Consider the following 11,219-nt stretch of genomic DNA (forward strand, 5'->3'; position numbering starts at 1 on the left):
CAGTTTCTATATTTATTGCAACAAATTAAAACTGCATTTCATAACTCGTAGTAAAACAAAAGGAAAGTTCTGTTCTAAATAAATTCCAATCTTCAGAATCCTATACATTCAGTATCCATCAACCTGAACACTAAATTTCAAGAAAAAACAACAGATGGGCATCCATATAATAGTTTGCAAAGAAACCCTGATAAGACTTCAGGAGTTTCTGTGGTCTCTATTTTCCCCCTACCATGAATCATAGGTAATGTGCTTAAATAAAGCATTCTTTCTGCAGTTATTTACGTGTTTATCTTTATCAGAGATCCTATAAAAGAATTATCCAGTTCACCACCCAAACTTTAGCACTCAGAACACGGTTTTCCCTGTTGATGAAGACCCTTGGAAAATTCCAGATCTTAAAAGATTTAAAAAAATGTGATCTAATATTAATTCATTTTCCTCCAAAGTATAACTCCTGATTCCATGCTGGTACCCAATTTTGATCCTCTACTTTAAAGATGTCTCAGAGACATTCAAAACAAACTGTGAACATGCACAAAAGGGGAACTTGTCGTTTCTCTGCCTCAAACAACCACTACTTATATAATATTGCTGGCCTCATAAAAGAGAATAGAATCCATTACCATCAGCAATTCATGTCTCTGCTTCAGCATCAGATGCAAACAGGATACAGAAACTAGATCTCTCTCCTCCATTTACTTTTTGTTCACTCCAACCTCTCGACATAATCTTCAGTTCCATTCCAATGGCCTGTTTCACCATCTGACACTCCTGGTTTTTACCTTCTCAAGTCTTAGTGGCCATACTGGTGTTACATTTCTCTAATTGTTGTGTTATCTAAATACTACAGGATGAGCTTGCTCATTTCCCCTCCCCCAAAAGTCCCTGAAAAAACTACAACTTAAGGAAATGCAACTTGAACCTTTTTTAGTTCACAGATTCAAACTCATATCCTGCAAGACCCTAGCATATCTTGTTGAAAATTTTCTTTGACTTTTCAATAGTAGTCAAGATTATTTTAATGAAAATATTTCTCCAGTTGGAAGACATGAGTATACAGGACTTTGCTAGAACGGCAAATGCTTTTTCCCAGTCTTCATCCATGTAACAGTAAATCATTATTAAACAAACACACAAAACAAAACCCACTCTGATTGTGTATCAATCACCTGAAGGCGCAGAAGGGAAAAGTACAAGAGTGAAGAAACTTCTCCCCAGCCACAGCCAAGAAGGAACGCTGCAACTAAGGCACTTTTCATGGAAGAAAATATCCAAAGATCTAGACACTTTTATTTTAGAAAAGGGGAAGAAAGCAAGGGAGGAAGGGAAATGGTAGGGAAGGGACTAGAACTCCTCTTCTCTTACTAACCTACATTAAAAACTAATTGTATCAAGCAATCTCAAATGCAAAAAGCAAAACTGACCCTATCACAATTTAAAGTGAATAATGCTTTCCTTGACAAAAATTCGACATTTTAAAGTTATTCTGAGCAAAATTATCTTTTAACCTGATACACCAAACTATTACTGCTTTTCCCAAACAACAGTCAGAACATGAGCTTTTAAGTTTCTTACATTCTTTACGTTTTAAAATTAAAAGCCAAATTCCTTTAACCTCATATATCCTAAGCCACTCTGATTTAAAATTACTTCTATGTCATTGTCTTCTAGCATTGGTCTGCAATAGAATCTGTGCAATTAACAATAATCTTCTTCCCTCTGATCTTTCTAGAGTCAAAGATGGCATATCTCCTTATCTTATTTGTTCCATTAGATTGGCATATTTTGCCTCATCTGTCACCTTCTATCAAACTCTGCTTTCAGATATGCGTTAATTCATTTTTAGTTGTCCTCAATGTTCTAAAATAGTGATGTTTGACAGAATTAATACAGTGCTCTAGTTCTTTCTGTTCAACTGGTATTTAATTAAAGATCTTGGAGGCCATCTTTCTCTCAGGCTACACCACTTAAAGGAGGAACATTACTTCCTCCATGGACAATGTGATAAGCCACATGGCAACAAAGCTGCCTCCCTAAGGTCTCATTTAATAGACTGCTTTACCACATATAAACTACCAGCAAAACAGATTATCACTTTAATTCACATTGATTTTACTTTTCATATCTCTGAACCACAACTCTGTCATGGGCTGCGTTCTCTCTTAACTTCTGAATTTCCAGAATTTCTGTAGTTGCAATGCCCTCCTGTATTTTTGCTTTTGTTTCATCTGGACTTCAAAAAGTTCTAATGGCATCTGATTTGGAAGATTTCTTGAATCTCTGATAACAACGCAGAAATCTTTAAGCAATCAGAACTGCCTTGGCGCACAAACTGAAAACTCCGTTTTAAAATCTTTTGAATTAACATCTTTTGGAGAACAGCCCACCCAACTTGATATGTCATAATTTTCCATTCTAAAGGCGGAACGGATAATTTAAATTGGCATTTGCTATTTATTACTTAAATAATTGTTCTCTTGGATGGCGTTTTGAAAGCTAGTACTTCTTAATCATTTTCAACTATATCAGAACTGTAACAGACATGTCAATTTAAGCAAACTTCACGAGCGATAAACTAACAAACAGACTCTAGGTGGTGGTATAGGTTATTTTTTATCATGATGTTTTGCACTTATAACTGCAAGAGTCAGAAAAGCCTCTAGTCTCTTCACACACTTCTTTAGTGCAAAGTTAACAATATTTTAGGGTGTTAAAATTAGCAAAACCCAAGTTCTGCAGAGTTTAGAAATGCATGTAAAACAGGCATTAAACCTGGTTTTCAACTAACTTCCCACAGGCATTAAACCTGGTTTTTCAACTAACTCATTTGAATAATCGACAACGAACAGTCCTTTTTCTTTTCTCTCTTATGTTCTGATGTATATTTTACTCACACTCTTAGGGCACTTTTAAAGGTAAGTTTGGAAAGAGGTCTTTCTCCACCAGAGTATGAAACAGACTAGAGCAATCAATCCTACAACCTGCAGGGCAGTAGCTGCTCCACTAATTGATTCTCCTTCTTTGTCTCTAGGAACTATGCCCAGGCAGAAAAAAAGTTACTATAGGTGATGAAGCTAGTGCTCCCTGAATCAAATAAACCCTATCGACGTTACCGAACTGCTGGGCAAAACCAGAGCAACTCACTTACTTGGAAGGTGAAAAACACTTCAACATACTCCAGGCGGCAACCGACATTTAGGGGCCAGGCAGATGAAACACCATTTGTTTAAAAAGTCTATTATTTCACTGTCTCTTCAACAAAGGTGGAAAACTGATGATTAAACACTGAATAATACCACCCACTTATTAAACCTATGATTCACTAATAAGCAGGTTCAATGCAATTCATAACTTTAAAGAATGAATTACCGAAGCCCCTTGCTTCACAAATTCCCCCAAGAAACAGAAAGAGCATTCATCACATATAACCCGACATCCATTTTTACTATGGACACCTACAGATGACTTCTCTTCCTCTAAGGACGCAATTTCCTTCACAATCCCCCATGTAATTATATACAATACCAGAAACAAACTCCAACTCAGTTCCACCAACTGGGTTTTTAAAAGTCCTTGTGCCTAAGAACGTTTTTTTCCCCAAAGTAAAATGTTCCATTAAAACATATTTTTAAAACGCAAAAGTGCTTATCATTCCGTACTTCTTTTACTACCTTCAGCAGCCAATTATCAACGTGATAAAAGGTAGAAACTCCTGGAATGCTTCAGAGATCAACATGTGTCACAGACTCCCAGCCTGTCCGCCTCTAAGACACAGTTGGTTCCTTTGTTCCTTCAGACTGAACAGCAACTCCTGATTAAAATTGGGAAACTACTTTGGAAGGGATGGGAGGGTCTGCAGAATACGTCCACGGAAGTCTTCATAAAACAATATTCAATAGTAATAAGGTGGACACAGAAGAAGGGAGAAAAGGCAGCCTCCCGGACTTCCACCGGGCTCACCCTAAATGGGAGCCGGCCCCTGGCTCCTGGTAAAATGATGGCTGAGGCCTCGGGTCCGTGAGCCTCGCCATCGGGAGGGGACGGCGAGTGCGGGCAAAGCGGGCCCGGGGTCGGGTGGGGGACGGGCGAGCTGTCCCTTTTCCTATTCACTTTCCCAGCCGGGTATCCAGCGAGCACGGAGCAGGGAGGCACCCAGGCGAAAGGCGCCGCCCAGGATCCGGCTGGACAGCAGGACCGAGAACGGCGAGGCGAGCGGTGCCCGGGGTTCGGGACCGAGAGGGCAAGGGAGCGGGGGCAACCCCGACCCGGCCCCGCGCAGGGGCCACGCGACGGCCGCCCCCTTGCCCAGAACTGGCACGCACGGGCGGGCCGACCCGGGGCCACTCCACAACTTGCCGGCCCGCCGCCCCCGGCCCCTGCGAGAACCCGGAGACTCGAACCAGGCAGCAGAGGCAGGATTTCCCCGGAAACGCGCCCTCCCCGCCGCCCCGTGCGCGCCCGCGGCCGGCCGCGCTGCCCCCGCCGCCCCGACGCCCCCGCGGCCCTGCCCGCCAAGCCAGAGCCGAAGCGGGCCGCGCTCCCGGGCCGTTTCCGGCGGCGCCGGCGGCCGCTACTCCTGGCGCCCTGGCCGCGGCCGTCACTCACCCCAGGCCGCCGCGGCTCCCAGCCTCCGGCTCCGTCAGGCTCGGTCCGCGAAGGCGCCTGCCGCCCCGTCCTGGCCCGGCGCCGCGGCGAGCTCTTCCCTCCGACCAGCGGCGCTCACGGCGCAGCGGCGGACGCGAGGCCACGGGCGGACGGGCGCGCGCGGGTCGCGGGCGGGCGTGGGGCCGGATAGTCCCTGCGCCTCGCCGCCGCCTCCCGAGTTCGGGGCTCTGCTGCAATGTCTGCGAGGCTGACTTTGAGCGCCTCGCTCACCGCCCGCCCGCCCGCAGCCGCGCTCCTCCCTCCGCCGCCGAGTCCGCCGCGGCCCAGTCCCTCCCCTCGCCGCCCCACGCCATTCAGCTCTTCAGCCAAGTTTCTTAACCCTTTTCTCCCCCTCCCTCCCATTGTCACCCGGTCAGGAGGAAGCCGCGCGGATCCGGGCGGCTCACAGGAGCTGCGGAGCCCCCTCTGTTTCGTGGATTTCCTCCTCGCCTGCTCTCCGGGTGGCCCAGACGGGGCTGCAAGACCCGGAGGCAGCGAGAGGACCGCGTCCCCGAGAGAGGGGCTGCTGGGCGCGCCCGGGCGGTCCCCGGGCTCCCAGCTCTGTCCAGCCGCCCGCGACCGCTGCAGGCGCCTGGACAGCTCCTCCTGGGGACCCGGGAAAGCGCTCTCGGGACCCAGGCCGAATGCTCCCGTTTAGGCACAGCCTGGGGGCCGGGGCGCCCCAGACGCCCCAGGGTCCCCGCCTGGGTGCTGGCGCCTTAAGCGTCTACCTCCTCCCCTTCACCCCACAACACGCGCTCCCTGGGCCCCCTTTCACCCACCCACCCCCAATTTCTATCTCCTTGTAATCTGTGTGTCCTGCTTTAATCTTGGGGGGCACGGGCGCGAACTCTGGGTCACTTTGACCCCACGCCCAGCACGTAGTAGGCGCCCAGCACTCGTGTGGAGCGACTCCGGGAGGAAAACTAGGAAGGAGACCTGAGGAGCGCCCCGCTCAGCTCCCTGGACAGACGTAGGACCCAGGAGCAGGGTTAATCCTCGGCTGCTTTGTCACTGCGAAGTCTCCAGCGGAGTCTGTCAGCCAATCTGCATCATCCCCGGGAAGGATCTGACCCAACAAGACAGGGGAAAAGGAGCAGGGCTGCTACTTCTTCAGCAGCTCTCCTCGGTTCAGTCTCCGAATAAGAAATAACAATTACATCACGAGGCCGGGGCGGCAGCGCGGTGGAGCCTCTTGGTTTCCTGCAGCCTAATCTCGCTGAACCCGCCTCTAAATTGGGGGGGCTACAGATTGGTGAAACGAGAAAGTGGAGGGAGGAGAGAGTCATATGAAACCATAATTTCCCCTTATCCTTGTATTTGCTGTTTTAAAAATCGTATCCTCAACGCTCCCCAGACATCTCACTAGAACTATTAACACCCCCTCAACACCTCCCCAGATGTCAGGTTTCTTTTTGACTTGAGCATCTAGCATTTAGTAATTCGCCATGAAAAAAATTACCAGGGGAAACGAGTGTTGTTGCTGAAATTGTTTTTGCTTGACACAAAAAAGCTAAAGTACAGCTTAGTCTCACCCGAAATTCTGAAATGGCATGCCTGTGTTAAAACACTTATTACATAAGACAAATGAGCCGATGAGGCACTCCATTCTTATATGTAGGTTTTCATATCCTGAAGAATTTGATAGCATTTGGAAATGAAGTTGCTAATGCGCTTAAAAAACAAAAACTATCCAAGTCATGAAACTGTATTCTATGCCTGTTATGTAATGGCTGTATTGTGTATTGCAAATTTCACTTAACCTTTAAAAATATGAATGAGAGTTTTACAATACTGTCACAGTCTTGAAAGTGAAAGCAATTTTTCAAATTAATGCTTAATAAATTCAGCACCTAGCACAGTGCCGGGCACATAGTGCCAATGTTTTCCTTAGTAGCAATGGCACATTTTAAAACAATTATTTTACATCACCCTAGTGATTGAACTATGCAATCTGTTGCCATTTTATATAGTTAAACCTCATATAATATAATACCATATTATTTGCATATACCACAATTCAAAATCTGCTCTAGGCAAATTAGTAAAGTCTGCCGTTTTTTAGTGCATCATTTATTCAGAATTGATACAAAGCAAACCGTTTCAATTCAATGATGACCAGCATAATTGGAGCTTGGCCCTTAGTGGGGGTCAAACTTTTTTTTACGAAAATTATTTTTAACCATTATACAAAGATTTTTCAACAATGTATTGCAAATGTTTCTCTTAAGCAGTTCATTGAACGTCATTTAGCATTTTCTTGACAATTCAATGTCAATTTTATTAAAAGTAATTATTGTAGTAGGTTGTAGTGGATTCAGTAAATATATCCAGTTCCTATTCTATATTCTTTCTAGGTGTTAGGCATGCTCCCAGGAGGTATAAAAGCCGTCAGTCGCTGCACCGAAGGACTCTAGGATGCCATGACTTAGTGATTATCTCTGCCTTTTGTAATTTCTCTCTCTCCCCCTTCACTAACTGACAATCTGTTGTCTTTACTGTTACTAGCATAGCTGCCACTAACATTCTCCTCATCTTCTGATTGGTAACTTCCAGTCTGGTGCTGACTGGGAATCCAGATAGCCTCACTTGTCACAATTCTGTCTAAAGTAAACTTAATAGGTTCTGGGTAAGGGACTAATGGGCTCACCAAGGAGTAGGGCGCACACACACCTTAGTGCATAGACTTTGGGAGAGATATTTGGACTACTCGAGTCTATCTTTTAAATACATTCCTCTTACTTCTTAACCAGGTTTTGGACCGCGGAGATTGCCCAACAAGCCGATAATATTCCAGCCCTCCAACATTGTTGTTAAAAAAGTCCACCGCTATATGTTAGGTGACTTCCCAAAGCTGCTCACTTTCTTCTTCTTATTCTGTTTTCTCAACCCCACAAAAATCCGGTCACTGAAATCCTGAACTCTTTTGATAGTGGCATGAGTGTTAAGTAAATTGCACACCTCTTGTGGAATTCATTTTCACTTAATCATGCTAATTATGTGGAGACTTGTTTGTTGTTGTTCTTTGTTTTTTTAAGTAAATCAATACCTAAATTTCCTGGCTAACAGTCATTGCAAGGATACTAGGGCATTATATGTAATATAAGAATGCCTATTTTGTAATTTGTACTTTGAAGTCACATCTCATTTGAATCATTTGTGATGTGAAAACAATGCTGTTGGGTTTATATACTTAAACACCTAATTATTGTTTTACGTCCAGGGTTCCTGTGGGATCACATGCCTTTAGTTCAGTCTCAGTATACCTCTCCGCCACAAAGATGTAGTCTGGGAGGGGTATGCCTTTGGTGTGTTCTCTAAATCTCTCCTGTATAGCATTTTCAAAAACCGTTTTGTGAGTGGGTATTTGCTTGTCTGTATCCCACTGTAGAATGCAAGCAGTACAGGCACAGGGTCCATATCCCTCTCATTCACATTTGGGGACTTCCAGCTACCTATCCCTGTGCCCAGCAAACAATAGACATTCAGTAGATACTGGCCAACATACTGTCATAACCCAGAGGACAGAATGTATCTTTCTCGTGGGGTCCTGGCTGTGATGTAAGGGAGTTCAGAGAACATTTTGCAGAGAAAATAATGCTTCTGCTGGTCATTGAAAGGTTAAAAGAATTAGCCATGTAGGCAAAGTGGGAAAAGGGGTCCTCAGGAGAGGACATAGACTGTTTAACAGTAGAGAGGTATGAGAAGACAAAAATATGCACTGAGAAGTACTGAGCCCATATTTACACTATGGAGTGAACTATGACAACTGAGGGGGGGACATATGTGTAATATAACAGATCACAGACAAATGGAACCCTACTGCAGTTACATTATTAGCCACAGTCCCTTACCCTCTGGAGCAGCACTGACCAATAAAAACATAAAGTGAACCACAAATGTGAGCCACATAAGGAATATTAAATTTTCTGGTAGTTACGTTCAAAAGTACAGAGGAACAGGTAAAATTAATTCTAATAATGCACTTCAACCCAATACATCAAAAATTACCATTTCATGTCTATATAACATACAGAATTATTAATTAGATATTTTACAATCTTTTACAGTCTTCAAAATCCAGTGTGTCTTTTACATTTATAGCACATCTTCATTTGGACTAGTCTTATTCCAGGGCTCAACAGCCACATGTGGCTAACAACTACCATATCGGATAGTGCAGCTCCAGAGAATGTAGGAAATATTTAATAATATAGTTTAAGAAAAGTTTCTTAAGAGGAAAATCTAAATCTTGTTAACTCTAAGAGTTTATGCTGATTATCAGGGTTGAATTATGCTAGGTTATGAAGACCACCTTCTTGTGTTTAGACTTTTACACCAATTACAGAATCAGCAAAGTCTGCATTTTATGTACTGTGCCTTCATTAATGATGCTGCAGTTACAACTACTTCTATCTCTATTAACTGTGGTGGTGGACTGTAAATGTAAACTGTCTTTATGGCAGAAATAAAACGCTATAGATTTGGGGTTGACTAAGCTTTAAAAAAATTCTCTCTACAATATGAAGCTACCTCTTCTATGCAGTTACTGCCAAGCATCTTCCTAGCTGTAGAAGTCCAGGGTTTTGCTCTCTAATTCTTTTATGCCCAGTTACTTGTAGATGACAAAAACCACCCCGACCTTTGTTTGGGGCAGTCGCCTACCTGAAGCTGCAGTAAGGATTTGCTGCAGCTCCCTGAGTACCAAGAAAGGTCTAAAGAGCTGACATGAAGATGCTTAGACACCCTCTGTGCAGGTTACTGTGCAGCTTTCCCTAATGAGATTGGAGCCCTTTTGGTTTCATTGGGATTTGAGTGCTGAAGACTGGCAAATCCAGGGCACTCATTTTCTATGCTAAAATGAATCTTGAAAACTGTATCTTTTAAAAAAAAGTCTGAGAATGATTGTGTACAAGTAGCCAAACCTGTGCAAGAAAAAGGCAGATACTTTAATGAAATGCATATGTGGTCGATGCAGTCTCATTCCTTCTCAAAACAAGAAAATATCTACTATAGTTAAAGGGTTAGAAAAGCCAAGAAGTCCCAACGAAGCAAGGAAAACCTGTCAGTTTTAATGATGTGTCAGTTTGATATGTCTAAATGATTGAGAGTAAATATTACATGAAACCTATCCTTTTATGTAGAAATGGTGTATGCAGCTCTCATTAGACAGTCCTGTCCTAAATGCATATGAAAGTTTTCTTTAAGGGATTTCACAAACATAGGACCATATTATGAATCAATTCAGTAAAAACATGGTCCTATTATTTTTAGATATATTTAGATAGACTTGAACTAAAGAAAAGTGCAGTACACATATGTTTTTCCAAATAATTCAAGGTTCTAAAGGGAAGAAAGATATAAAGAAAGCATGATGTATGCTTACTATTTGTATAATTGTTTGGCTCTCAAAAGAAGACATAGACACTGACCTGTCTGTTTTAGATTAGTTTAAGAAACATAAAAATCTCATGTAATTTTTCTTTTTCACAAAGAATTTGAGCGCACAAATGCACACACAAGATTTCATGCAATTCAATGGTGGAAAGAATCATCTTTTCAATACATGGTACTAGGATATCTACATGCAGAAGAATGAAATTGGACTCCTTCTTCACATAATATACAAAAATTGACTCAAAAGGAAACATAGACTTAAATGTAAGAACTAAACTGTTAAATTCTTAGAAGAATATATTGCAGTAAATCCTCATGACCTCTGTTAGGCAAAACCTTCTTAGCTATAACACTGAAAGCATGAGTAACAAAAAATAGATAAATTGGACTGAAGTCAAACTTAGAATCTTGTGTGTTTCAATGGATACCATCAAGAAAATGAAAAGATAACCCATAGAATAAGAGAAAATATTTGCAAATCATATATCAGGTAAGGGACCCATATCTAGACTATATAAAAAACTCTTACAACTCAATAATAAAAAGGCTAATACCCAGTTTTTAAAATGAGCAAAGTATCTGAATAGACATTTCTCCAAAGAAGATGTACATCAAGCACATGAAAAGATACTCCATAGGATTAGCCATTAGGGAAGTGCAAATCAAAACCGCAGTGTGATGCTACTTCACACTCAAGGCAAATGGCTATAACAGAAAAAAAAAAAAAAGATGAAAACAAGTGTTGGTGAGCATGTAGAGTCATTGGAACACTCAATTGTTATGCCTTATTGATGCATAGCAAATCGCTTCAAAATTTAGTGGCTTAAAACAAGAAACACTTATTATCTCATAGTTTCTGGGGACAAAGAATGCAGGAACAGCCTAGCTGGATGGTTCTGACACAAGGTCTCTCATGTGGCTGCAGTCAGGGTGTTGGCAGGGCCTGTGGTCATGCGAAGGCTTGCCTAGGTCTGGAGGATCAAATTGCAAGAAGCCACCCTCACATGGTTGTTGGCAGGAGGCCTCAGATCCCTGCCACATGGGCCTCTCCTCAGGCTGCTTGAGTATCCTCATGATGTGGCAGCTAACTTCCACTAGAGCAAGCCGTCCAAGAAAGGGCGAGAGTGAAGCCACAGTGTCCTTTCTGACCCGGTCTCCTAATTCACACATGGTTA

General features: G+C 43.0%; 1 protein-coding gene across 9 annotated transcripts in view; it reads right to left on the reverse strand.

The window, feature by feature from the left end:
- NRIP1 (nuclear receptor interacting protein 1) overlaps window positions 1-5,792 on the reverse strand; it is a 107,399-nt gene extending 101,607 nt beyond the window's left edge. For 3 of the 9 annotated variants that reach the window (XR_008496420.2, XM_063659787.1, XM_063659786.1), the window contains exon 1: window positions 4,609-4,882. The gene's annotated coding sequence lies outside the window, so the exon portion shown is untranslated. Of the gene's footprint in view, window positions 1-3,674; window positions 4,437-4,608; window positions 4,895-5,586 lie in introns of those variants that run through there. The other 6 variants (XM_063659790.1, XM_054468586.2, XM_054468589.2 and 3 more) reach the window with 5 other exon arrangements.
- Between the last annotated feature and the right edge of the window lie 5,427 nt (window positions 5,793-11,219).

Source organism: Pongo pygmaeus, chromosome 22 (assembly GCF_028885625.2).
Source record: "Pongo pygmaeus isolate AG05252 chromosome 22, NHGRI_mPonPyg2-v2.0_pri, whole genome shotgun sequence".
Classification (NCBI taxonomy): Eukaryota; Metazoa; Chordata; class Mammalia; order Primates; family Hominidae; genus Pongo; species Pongo pygmaeus.